This window comes from Elephantulus edwardii, unplaced genomic scaffold (assembly GCF_000299155.1).
Source record: "Elephantulus edwardii isolate Elephantulus edwardi_28Jun2011 unplaced genomic scaffold, EleEdw1.0 scaffold00374, whole genome shotgun sequence".
NCBI classification, from domain to species: Eukaryota; Metazoa; Chordata; class Mammalia; order Macroscelidea; family Macroscelididae; genus Elephantulus; species Elephantulus edwardii.
This window is the reverse complement of record NW_006400124.1, coordinates 1,237,170-1,250,502: the sequence shown is the minus strand read 5'-3', so window position 1 is coordinate 1,250,502 and position 13,333 is coordinate 1,237,170. Positions and strand designations below refer to the sequence as shown.

Sequence of the window (13,333 nt, the reverse complement as noted above, 5' to 3'; positions counted from 1 at the left end):
AATCCTTGTTCCTAGAAGAAATGAACATAAAGAGAGAGACACACACAGAAGACAAGACAGGACTGCAGCAAAGAAACACACACTCACACACGTGGGACAAGAACTGCAGACCCCTAAGGCCTGCCTCCTTATTTTATTTTATTTTTTAACCTTTCAAAAGCAGTCTTCGTGCAGACACTCATAATTTAGGGAAAACTTATTTTACCAGAAACTAGACTTGCTTAGCACAGAATATTCTCACAGAATCTTTCTTGATTCCATATCTCTGTTTACCAGAAGGAAAAAGACTTTGCCTTGGAAAGAGGAATATTCTTGGACCTTGTATACAAGCGCCCAGGGTCCCCATCTGTTCGCAGACTCAAGGACACATTTCTCTCCCACTTCCCATCCAGACTGAAGAAGGCCAAAGAAACATCTGTGTGCAGACTGTTTCTTTATTAACCCTTTTGGCTCCTTCACATCACAGCATCATCATATTGTAACTGAGCTTGCCCTCCAAGCCCTTGACCTCTCCCCAGCAATTGATCAGCAGCAACATTAAGAGGAATATTTGTAGATAAATCAAGCTTTTACATATTTGTAGCTTCATCAGCCCACCAAGTTCTAAACTGTAAATATGCTCCAGGTTCCAATATTGTCCTGACGAAGGACTCCTAATCGTAATGAATGAATCTAAATTCTGTATCTAATTCTTGTAATATTCCCCTTACATGGGTAGAATGGATGCCATAAGACCCCTATGGCTTCCTTTAATTCTTTCATGACAGATGGAGAAAAGACTGAAACTGTTCCCTATTTCATCTTGGATCCACAGTCAACACCCTTGGTCCCAGCAGTCAGGAGACTGGAGACATAGAACACTGAGAAAGTCTGCTTTCAGGGGCACCTGATGCAAGCACAGATTTCTCAATCACCTGTGATGCAGCTGAGAGCTGGACAATGAATAAAGACAATAGAAAAATTGATGCAATTGTGTGATGGTGCAGGAGAGAGTGCTGAACATTCAATGGACTGTTAAAGAACAGATAGCTCTTGGAGAAGGGGCAGCCTGAGTGCTCTTTGGAGGTAAAGATGGCGACGCTTCATTGCACATATTATGGACATGTTGTATGGAGAGTCTATTGCTTGGAAAAGGACATCATGCTTGGAAAGACAGAGGTCAACAAAAGAGAGGAAGACCCTCAATGAGATGGACTGATACAGTATCTGCAGCAATGGGCTCAAATGTGTGGAGGATGGTGAGTAAGGGTAGGACAGAGTTCAGATCTATTATTCACAGGGCTGTTATGTATCAGAGCTGACTCTAAGGCACGTAACATCAGCAATCACATAGCTGTCTCTATAGCTGTGCCTCTCTGTCTCTCTCATCTCCCTCTTCTCTGTCTCTCCTGACCCTTTACCTTTTCCTCCCTGGGGTTTCCTTGCTGGAAGGCAAGATGGAAGGACTGGCCTTTCTGAGAATTACATGCCTCAGGATCCCCACGTCTCCCTTCCCAGCCTCTGCCCCACTACCCTGGACATTTTGAACCCTTCCTCGCCCACCCACCCAGCCTGAGGGAAGGGCTGGTATCCAGGCTGCTGAATCTTCAGCCCAATTTAAAGGGAGTCTGTTCCCAGCCGAGTGCTCTGTGGTATCAGTACCCTGCCTGCACCAGAGAGAGACCTAGCCAGAGTCTCCAGTGCACTCCTCTCAGCCTCAGACGACGCCAGCATGGTCCCCAAGCTTCTCCTGACCTTGATCCTCTCGGTCAGCTACATGTTCTGCAATGGGAGTGAAGGTGAAAAGGGCCTGCTGGTGGGAAGGAAAGGGGTCCCCAAGGCTGGGCTGATCTGGGAGCTAGACTTTGACTACTAGATCTGGACTTTCAGTGTGGCAGTGGGGTGGACTCATTCACAGAACGTGTGTCTATTGAGCCAGGGTCACTGTCCCCATTTTATGGATGGGAAAAGGCATAGATATTGGCCATGATAAATACAAACATATAGAATGCCAGAGAAACAGGTGAAACATGGGATGAGGAGACTTGGATGCTGACCTGAAGCTGGCAGTTCTACTCTACCAACTGCTGCGTGGGGAAACGAGACTGTTTTCTTTCCATTAACATCAACAGCCTCTGGCTGTCACCACAGATACAGATGTGGATACAAATACAAAGGGGGCAGGACACATGGTGGTGGTGCTGGTGAATGTGCTTGGTTGCTGAGCAAAATTTGGGAAACAAATCCACACAGTGGCCCTGCTGGAGAGAGGTCTGTCCATCTGTTTCCACAGAGGTTTCCAGCTGCCTTAACTCTAGACACATGGTCCTGGAGATCACAAACAGCTGTGGGACTAGAATAAGAGAAAGAGTTCTTCCCATATTACACAGCAAGACTTGAGAAGAGCAAGGCTTGTGGCAACAACACTTGAGGGAGCCTGAAACAAGACCATAGTGAGAGTGAGACCCTGAAGGTGGAGAGACTGTGGCATTGCTGTGGAAGAACCTGTGGCAAGATAGGCCACAGTTAAAGGTTTATTCTCTTCTTCTCGGATGCTTGAAGGAGAAGCTGACTTATAACTGTTCTGAGCCAAATCTTGCTGGATGCTCTGGATTTGACTGTTGAACTGAAATCAGTGCTTGAACTGAGGTGCTGTGCCTTGGAATTTGGGCTGAAACCTCGACTTGCTTTGGCTGATATTCTTTGCCTTCTCTACTCTCCAACTTTCTTCCCTAATAAACCCCTTTCTCAGTAAAACAATTGTGAGTCTGTGAGTTAGGAATGAGCAGACAAACCTCTTGCTTCTGCTGTGGCTGGTCTAGGGGCTCTTTATTTGCTTTCTGCACTGGGGCTGAGAGGGGCTGTTTTATTCTCACTTCCTCTGATTTTTTCCCCCCGGAGAGACACTCATGCCCCTTTGCCCCCATGGGTCATTTCCCCGATATCTAGGCCATAGTCTTTGCAATTACCTGCTATGCAAGTGACAGTGGGGCACTAACTAGCATGATAAAAGGAGAATTGATGCTTTTGAACTGTAGTGCTGAGGAAGAATGTTAGTATAAACCACTAATGGCTAGGAGAACAAACAAGTTCCTCCTAAAGAGGGTGAAAGCAGGCTGCTCCTTGGAGGCAAGGATTCTGAAGCTTCTTCTGACATACTTCGGACATGTTGCAAGGAGGGATCAGTCCTCAGAGAGGGACGTCATGCTTCAGATGATCGAGAGACTGCTCAAGAGAGGAAGACCCTCGAGGAGATGGATTAATTCAGTAACTTGTATAATGGGGTAGGTGTGTCAGAGACAATAAGATTGGCACAGGATAGAGCACGGTTTAGAGCCATTCTATGTAGGGTCAATATGAATCGTTTCGACTCTACGTCACATAATAACAGACAGTGACCAGCCATGGAAGCAAGCCCCCAACAAGGAGCAATTGAGCCACAATAAGTTTTGCTTTTCAAAACGCCTGTTACCCCGCTGTCTCACTCTCTTGCTTCTTCCTTTCCCCCAGCAGATCCGATCCTGAAGGTGCTGTGTCGATCCTCCAGGTACCCGATAAGCGTAAATTGCTCCTGGACACAGTCACCTGCTCTGAGTGCCACCAAGCCCACCAAATTCATCACCACGTACAGGTCAGAGAGCCACAGGGGAGAACAGTCTCCCTGGGAACCCCACAGTTCAGAGAGCAGGCTAAGTTCTAGTGTCTCTGGAAGTGCATCAGAAGAAAGACCTAGTGAACCACTTGTGACCCATCAGCCACTCAGATCCTTGTGGGGCCTGTTCTGTACTGAAACACATGTGATTGACCTCTGATTTTATTCTGAACTCATAAAAACTTGTCATTGAGGTAACTGATGCACAGGTCATTATGTTCCAAAGGGCATTTAAATGTATTTCAGTAATTTGAAAAGTACTAGCCTTGAGCTCTGGTGGTGTAGTCCATAAGGAATTGAGTTATTGACCTAAGGTCATTCTTCTCTTGAAGTTCGAATCCACCAGTGATTCCAAAGGTCAAAGATAAGCAGTCTCCGCCTATGTGATTTACAGGTTCAGAGACCTGATGGGGGGGGTTGGGGGGGGCTCCCAATTCTGAGTCCCTTCTATCTTCCCAGCAATGAGTTTGGTATTTTTTTCATTGTGTATTTTGAGTATGTTATGTGTCAGGATACTAACTGGAAGTCATTGGTTCAAGTCCACTAGCTGCACCAAAGAAAACAGATGAGTGTTTTCCTCCCCCAATGACTTATATCTTCAGAATCAGGTGGTGGGCTTAGAACCCATGAAGCAGCCAGATGGACAGGGTCCTCAAGGATCTCTGAGGGTCAGACCTCAAGCCTGGTCCTCCAGGGTCTCAAAGGGACAGAATTGACTCAATTGTGATGACTTTGGCTGAGGAACTGCTAAGAGACTGTGGCCAAAATTAAATAAGGGATAATGAGGTGAAATGAGGTCACACCCAGAGAAACTCCCTGCATCACAAGTGTTCCATATCCACACCTGAATTGTGCCTCATGGCAGGGGTAGAGAAGGACAGAGAGCCTTGTCCCCATCCCCTGGCATCTCAGATGCCCAGCCTCTCACAGTGCCCATCTCCTGCAGGGTTGGACAGAAGGACTCTGCAGAGACCAAGACCTGCATCCAGCCAAAACTCGTATTCCACAGCTGCATCATGGATGAAATCATACGTTTATCCAAGGAGCCTCACGTGCTCAATATCACAGCCGTCTACCCTGGGAGGGTCACCACCACCCTCTTTCCCTTTGTGCTTGAGGATATCAGTAAGTGGGAGCATGTGGGGTGGAGGTGGAGGCTGCCAGGGGGTTCCAGCTCCTCTCTCCTTTCTCGACCTGTCCTCCAATCCCCTCCTCTCTGTAATCTACACAGATTCTTCCCACTTAGTTCCCATTCTGCCTCCATTTGGTCCAGCCCTGGTCTCACTGCCTCCACAAGCTGTTTTCCCTGTGGTGGCCAGAGGGTATTCTTGAGAGTGGGATCCTGCCCAGGTATGTGTCCACAGCCCTCCAGGGCACCTACCTTCCCTGGGTAAACACCAAGTCCTCACTGAATGCAGGAGTCCTGCTCACCCTGCTCTGTCTCCTCTCTGCCCTCTCCTCCTCCTCTCTCCTCTTTTCACACCATTGCAGCCACTTGGGCTTCCTTCCCCTCCCTCTAACTCCCTCAGCGAATGCTGCAGACTTTGCACAGGCTACTCCAGCTGCCTAGAAGGCTTTCCCCACAGATATCAGCTGGCTTCCCCTGCACTTGCTGCAGGGATCTGCTCATTTGCCATGTCTTCCATGGAGCCTTCCCTGAGCACTGTGTTAAAACTTGTAAATCCTCACCCACTGCTGGTGGGAAAGTAAGATGGTGCAAGAGCTTTAGGGAAGAGTCGGAAGTTTATCAGAAGGCTAAGCACAAACCTCTATACAACACTGAAGGAGCCCTGAAGGTTCAGTGGCTCAAAGACCTGGTTGCTAACCCAAATGTTTAGTGGTTCAAACCCACCCGCAGATTACCTTGAAAAAGTGTCTCTCATTTGGATCATCAGTTGTTATTTGCTATTGAGGCAGCCTCAACACAGAGACCCCATGTACAACTGAGCAACACTGTGGCTGGTCCTGAGCCAGCCCCACAGCCTCCGCTGTGCTTCACCCCATGGTCACAGTCATCCGCCATTCATTCAAACCCACCTCTCTAAGGAGTTTCCTCTCTTTTCTTGACCCACTGTTTTTCCAAGATTAGTGTCCTTTCTCAGGGACGGAACCTTGCTGAAAACACACCCAAAATCTGTGAGATTAAGTCTCCTGCCATCTTTACTCTAAGGTGCACCCTAACTTCACTTTCTCCAAGAGAGATCGGTCTGTTCTGTCTGTCAGTCCATGGTGTATTCAATATTCTTCAACAATCCCATATTTTAAAGGCATCAATTTCTTTTGCTTTTCCTCATTATCTGACTTTCTCATGCATATGAAGGGGTTGAAAATACTTTGGTGTCTGCTAGGTAGGTGCACCTTAGTCTGTGAGGAGCCATCCTTGCTTGGCCGTGGAAATCCTAAGTTTCAGTTCTCCTCTATCTTTGAGTTCTGTCAGTCAGAACAGATTCACTGGAGGTGGTAATATAACACTGAAACAGGGTCACACACAAGTATGTACCTTAGTGTTCATAGCAACATTGCTCCAAAACCCAAAGTGTAGAAGCAGCTTTAATGTCCACTATCAGATGATGAAGAAATATGATGTCTCCAGCTGTCCTGTGGACTGTACTTTAGTAGTGCAGAGGCTGTAGCTCTGAAATGCTCTGCTCCATGGATGAGGAGGAGGAGGAGGAGAAGCTGGTCACAATGGACCACGTGCTGAGTCCATTTCCTTGCAGCATCCAGAACAGGCAAACCCATAGAGTGATTAGTGGCTGCCTGGGGCTTAGGGCAATGGAGAGTGGGCAGTGGCTGCTGGAGGGTCTGCATTTCCTTTGGGGCTGATGAAAATGTTCAGAATTTGACTGAGGATGTTTGTACAGCCTGGTGAATGAACGTAATACTCTGAATTTATGCTACAAAAGGGTAACTTTGGATGAGTAGGGGGGACTCAGTGTCCCTACAGCCTGCCAGAGGGTGACTGTGAGCGTGGGAAGGAGAGTGGGTCACAGCTTGAAAAAAAACCAGCATTACATTTTAAAATATAATTTGTTTTTAAAATGACAACCCACTCCCAAATATTGCTGCCGGCTCTGTGTAAGCTGCTGTATCCTCTCCTGTTTCTCCCCGTCTCTTTGACGACTAGAAGCTCCAGGAGGACAGAGCTGGGGTGGTTTCTGTCTTAGTTCTGTTTTTGGTGTGGGAGAGCACTGGACATGGAGAGGGTGCTCAGTACATACTTGTTGGTTGAATGAATGAATGAACGAATGTATGCCTTCTGCTTGTCCATCAGTCAAACCGGACCCTCCGTTGATTATCCGTGTGAACCCCGTCTCTGTGAATCAACTGGAGGTACAGTGGTATCCGCCCTGGTCTTGGCCCCAACCAGATAAATTCAGACTCATATACCAGCTTCGCTACAATCGCTGCAAATCTAACCGCTTCTGGCAGGTGAGGAGCACGAGAGGGAGGGCAGAAGGGGCCTGGAGTGGTACCGGGTATGGCCACCCTGGTAGATGGGACATCACATGCCAACTGTGGAGGGTCAGGAGGGCTTGTGTACACTTTGGGGTGACTGGTATGTAATATAAAGGTAGTTAGAAATTACAGCCCCAACAGTCCACCCACGAGATGAAAACGCACGCCCACACATAGGTGTTCCCTGCAGCTCTCTTTGCAAGAGCCAGGAGGAGGACCTGTTCAGGGTCCATCAGCAGGTGCTCTGTCTGCACAGAAGCGTGAAGTCCCCTTTGTTGTAATTCTTGGTGCCACTGCATCGGTGTCAACTCATCGTGACCTCGTGTGTGCCCTCCCTGTGCCGCCCTCACTGGCATCGCTGTGCTTGGATCACTGGTCAGTTACAGTGTCGTCCACATCACCGCAGCTCCTTCTCTTTTTCGTGTTACTGTCAGGGATTGGCTCTGACCCTGGCCCTGTCCAGGTCTGCGCCCTCTTTACACCCTGCTCTGTGCCCGCATCCTGGCAGTCTCCTTGTCGACCCATCTCTCTGAGCGACTCCAGTCTCAGTGACTGACTTCATAGAGCATGAAGTCTTCCTCCAGGGCCTGGCCCCTCCCCATAACATCCTCAATGTAATTCTACTCCCAGGAGTGTGCTCAGAATAAACGAAGGACTCAGACACACACACACACACACACACACACACACACACACACACACATCCATGTTCAGAAGAGCACGAGTCACAGTGGTTAACAGGTGGAAACAACCTACTGTCCATTCAGCGGAGAGTGGTTTTACACAGCGCACTCCATTTATACAGAGGATTGCTATTCGGTCATGAAAAGAAATGAAGTCCTGATATATGCTGGGGCCTAAGACATGATGCCAAATGAAAACAGCCAGACACAGAAGACAGATGGCATGCTGTGTGAGTCCATTTATGTGAAATATTCAGAGTAGGTAAACCCGTAGAGACAGAAGACAGATTAAAGGGATAGAGCGCAAGGAGGTTACTTTGAGGACTAAGGTGCGCCAGAAACAAGCCATGGGACTTCAACTGCCCCCTATGCATGTGTGAGCTGGACAATGAAATAGGAAGACTAAAGAATCTACACCTTTGAACTGGAGTGCTGGTGAAGAATATTGAACACATCTTTGGGGTAACAAAATCATGAACACCTCTGTCTCGAGATAAGTACTGCTCAAATTTTCCTTAGAAGAAAGGTGGTGAAATTTGCTCTCATACACTTTGAGCATTGTACCATGAAAAGCCATTCCCTGGAGAAGCCCATCATGTGTGAAAAGCAGAGGGTCAGCAAAATGAGGAAGACCCTCACTGACATGGATTGACACAGTAGGTACAGCAATGGGCTCAAGTACAGCTGAGATGTGCAGGTGAAGGCGAACACTGGGGGTGAATAGGTTATGAAGGGAGAGGCCCAAGGTGTGTGTGTGTGTGTGTGTGTATGTGTGTGTGTGCGTGTGTGCGTGTAATGACGGTGGAATGAGTCCAAATCCTACAGAGGGAGGACAGAAGGCTGCCTCATGCTCTGCTGTTCAAGTCACCCATTCCCTCTCTGTTCTCAGGTGGTCCCCACTGAACACACCATCTTAATTATCAAGGTGGCACACCAGAACGGCAAGCACTGCTTCCAGGTCAATGCTCAGCATCGTTTGGGCTACGGGCAGCCAAGCGAATGGAGTCCTATTGTTGTTTTCCCCATCACTTCATCCAAGTAGTGGTGTCCTTCCTCACAGCATCCCCGCGGAGGTGCTCATGAGAGCACGCTGGCCTGAATTCAAGTCCCTGACTTTGCTGCTGTGTTGCTGGACTACCTCACCAGTGACTTTAACCTATCTGAGCCTCAGTTTTCTCTTCTGTGAAATGGGGATGTTTTCCCTCTTTGCCCCACAATGTTGGACAGTGAAATGTGAATGTGAGACTTTATATCTCTTCATTTTTTTAAAACTTTGTTATTGAAATTCAGAGTCTTCCTCCTTTCATTCAGTGTACACGAATGAGAATCCACTTGGCTCTCAGACCTGGGCTCTGTCCTCTGGAAGCTGAGATGACAGGGACACACAAAAGAAAGACACAAGCAATTGCTGTTCTCCTGGCGTTAGTGCTGACCACGGGGGCTTGGAGAGGGAGACTTATGGCTGGGGGAGCTGGACTTTGAAGGTTTCTCTGAGGAGAATGTGGAGCAGCAAGGCCTTAAAGATCAGAGAATGCCCACGGCCTTGTCTGCATTTCATTTATGTCCAACTGAAAAATAGGCCGGCCCTAAGTATCCATCTTGGCCAGTAGAATAATGCCACTCATAGATGTCCTTGTCATAATCCCCAGGACCTGAATACAAGGCCAAAGGGACTCTGCTAATGTCATTGGCGTGAGGTTCTTGGTACAGGGAATTATTCTAGATTATCAAGTGATGTAATCACAAGTACTCCTATAATTGAGCAACAAGACATTTTGTCATAGATTGAATTGTATTTCTCCAAATACATATCACCATGGATGTACTGTGATTTCCAGTGCTACAGCAGCTAAGAAATGACAATGAGATAACATAATAATAAAATAATGATTATCTCCTTTGATGAGATGATTGGATCCCCAGTGTAAGAGGACTGGGGTGAGATGGAGCTCCCTCACTCAGGTCACAGCCTTTGAAGTGGCGCTTCCCAGGATGTGGTCTGCATCACCTCTTATTTAACAAGAGATTAAAGGGGAGGGAAGAGAGCAGAAAAGGAGGGCCCACCAGAATGAAGAGTTGGGAGCAGAGTGCATCTTTGGAGTAGGAGTCCATGTGCTGAGAACCTTCTAGACCCAGGGGAAGACTGATGTCGTGTCGCATGGATCTGCAAGGTTGTGATGCTGCAAAGGGACAAGGACGTCCCCTACGGCTCCTGGAGAGAGAAAGTCAGTACTCTGGATACAGCGTGAGTCAGAGAAGGAAATGTGAGAAAGGACTCAGAGCCGAGAACCATGTAGAACCATAAGCCAAGGAAATCAGGAACTTTCTAGACAGTAGAAAACACAAAGACATTTATCCACCGTGCAGCCACTAAAAGAATAAAGCTCCAGCTATCTATTTCAGGCTTCTGACCTCTGCATTCATAAGATTGAAGCTTTGTTGTCTGTGAAGCCACTACATTTTTGGTGATTTGTTACAAAGGGAATTGGCAGCTCATACACTGTGTAACACAGGACCCTGCCCAGCACTTCCTGTACATTGACTTAATTTATTATCTACAGCATTTAGTTGCTGTTGTGTTGACAATTGATAGTGTGCCAATTTCAACTCACAATATTCCATTTGACACAGGTTTTCTTAGCTACAATTAATGTACTCATTAGAAATATCTTTTTAAATAATATAAATGGCTACTTTATACATAGATGTTGCTGGGTGGAGTACACAGAAATCAAGTAGATTACTTCTTTGGAAAGAGATGATGTAGAAAAGTTCCTGTAAGGAGGACCATCAGAGTGTTGTTTAGAAAGAAGGGTCTTGAGACTTCATCTCATGGACATTTGGACACGAGATCTGGACAGACCCGTGCGTAGAAAAAGATATTGTGCTTGGTTATGGAGAGAAAGACGCTTAGTGAGGCAGAGCGATGCAGTCTAGGCAATGACGGGGTAGAATAGCAACAGCTGTGAGGACGGCGCAGGACCATCCAGCAGAGCATTGTGTTGCTCATAAAGTAAAGAATTGGAAACGATTCAACAGAACCTATGAACAAGAATTGTTACAGAAGCGCTTCTCCAGGTCTTTCTCCCTCAGAACAGTCAACAATTTGGTTGGATTACCATACTATTTACTATCTCCTGATAAGATCGTAACAAGACCTCGTTGTGTAATGCCACAGTGTGGCGCTATTAACTAAAAGGACAGTGGTTTGAAACCACTAGCTGCTCCGTGGGAGAATGATGGGGCAGATTCCTCCTAATAACCTGCCCAGAGAGACAAAGTTTCACCATCCTTGATTCTAAAGAATACCCTGCTTGCTCTTTCTCCAAAACATGTATATTCTTTTGGCAATCCACGTGATACTCAGAATTCTTCTCCAACATCAAAATGCAATACATCAATTCTTTCATCATCTTTATTCATTTTTAAATTTTCATATGCATAACAAATAATGAAAAAGATAACGTTTTAATCAAGTTCACCCCAGTCTTTAATTTGCCATCACTGCTCTTTAGCACCTTGTTCTGTATCACAAGATCATATCAAAGGCCTCTGATGGCATCCTTTCCCAATGCAGCATGACTTTTGATTTCTTGACTGTTGGTACCAAAGGTATTGGTTTTATCACGTTCACTTTAAAAACATTATAGTCTAAAAAGGGATATCTGATAAATTAGAAGGAAAAAACCTCTTTAGATGAAGGTGATAGTAAATCTCATTCAAAGGAGGATGAATTTCCTCAGCCTCCAACTCCAGAGGAATTGAGCAATACCATTCAAGAGAAAAATCCTTTTGAGGAACAATGTCAATTAGTTTTAGAACTTTCTAGTAAAATAGACAAAGTAGGTTTTCATAATGAAATCTGTTACCAAAATAGAAATACAGCTCCATCAGCAGCAAAAGTTCCAGGTTCAATGCTATGTAATGATGTGAATTACCCTCCGTTGGGAGTAACGACTGTTAAGAAATTTTAAACAGCTATGTCTATGGCCTTGTAACAAGCAAAACAAGATGATTTCTCTAATGAGGAAAGAGGGCTGCTATATGTCCAGTAACAATTCACAAAATACCTCCTGATGAAGTATTTCTCCATGGGTATCAATTTTATCAACCTCAGTCCTTATAAGATTATTAAATAATTAAAGCAAGCCATAGTTTCTTATGGCATATATTCTACCTATGTAAAGGGAATACTAAAAGGATTAGCTACAGAATTTAGATTAATTCCTTATAATTTGGAGTCCATGGTCAGGACAGGTTTGGAATCTGGGCATATTTACAGTTTAGAACTTGGTGGGCTGATGAAGCTACAAATATGTAAAGGTTGTATTTATCTAGATATCCTCCTCTTAATGTTCCTGCTGATCAGTTGCTGGGGAAAGGTCAATGGCGTGGAGTGCAAGCTCAGTTACAATATGATGATGCTGTGATGTGGGAGTAAGACTTTGCTGCATGCAAGCATGGGATACAGTAGAAATTTCAGTAAGGGGAGATCCATCATTTATCAGAACAACTCAATCTGAAAATGATCAGAATGTTGATTTTCTATCCAGATTAAAGGATGCTATTACAAGAGAAATACCTCAACCTGAGTTTCCCGAGTTTTTGTTAAAAACTTCAGCATAAGAAAACGCTAATTCAGAATGTTAAAATCAGACCACTGAAAATTCAAACTAGTTACTGTCAAACCAATTTATTAGCAGCCTCTTTAAAAAGAACTTTAATGCAACAATGAATGAATAGAAATCCAAAGTTGCTGTAAATTTTTACTGAAATTAATAATAAATTTAAATTAAAAAAAGAGTAAGGAAAGCAATGGATTTATAACTGCTCATGGTAATAGCACTATATCATGGCTTGGAGGAGGAATAGTGGAAATGTATCCACATTTACAATATTCTTCTTACCAAAGCCATTTATGGAAAATAGGGACTGCATTGGAACATGTATCTCTGGATTGGAAATGATCATATTGTTACTATTTCTAGCCTTAAACTTAAAATATTATATTGCTCAAAATTATTTGTTATATATTTGTTTAAATTTTTCCCGCTTTTAACAACTGGGATCTAGAGGGAAGAGAAAAGACCAGAGAGTGGCCAAAATTATTGGGGCAGCTCTTGCTGCCAGTTTAGGGCCTGTGTCAGGAAAAGGAAGTCTTACTCATAAACAGTGCCACCCAAAGGTAATAAAGGAGGTCAGAATTGCTTCCACTGTGGAAAGCTGGGCCACTTCAGTAGACAGTGTCACAGACGAGAGCCACAGATAGGCAAGGGAGTAGAGAGGAAGCTCCCACTCACCTGCTTTAAGTGTGGATTTGAAGGACACATGGCCAAGGGTGGCCCACATCAGGTCCTCGTGGCTGACAGGACTGACAGGCCCCAGCTTCCAGCTGGAAACAAAGGCGGACGCTTCAATGATTTAGATCCTCCCAGAAGACTTGTGGGTGACCATTAACATTACTGGTAAGTATATTTGTTTTCTCCTGGACACAAGAGCCTACTATTTGGTCCTAAAAGCCTTCTGAGGTCCCAACTCTTCTCACTATTTCTTAGTTGTT

General features: G+C 45.4%; 1 pseudogene; it reads left to right on the top strand.

The window, feature by feature from the left end:
- Nucleotides 1-1,711: 1,711 nt before the first annotated feature.
- Nucleotides 1,712-13,333, top strand: part of LOC102865795 — a 20,104-nt pseudogene continuing 8,482 nt past the window's right edge.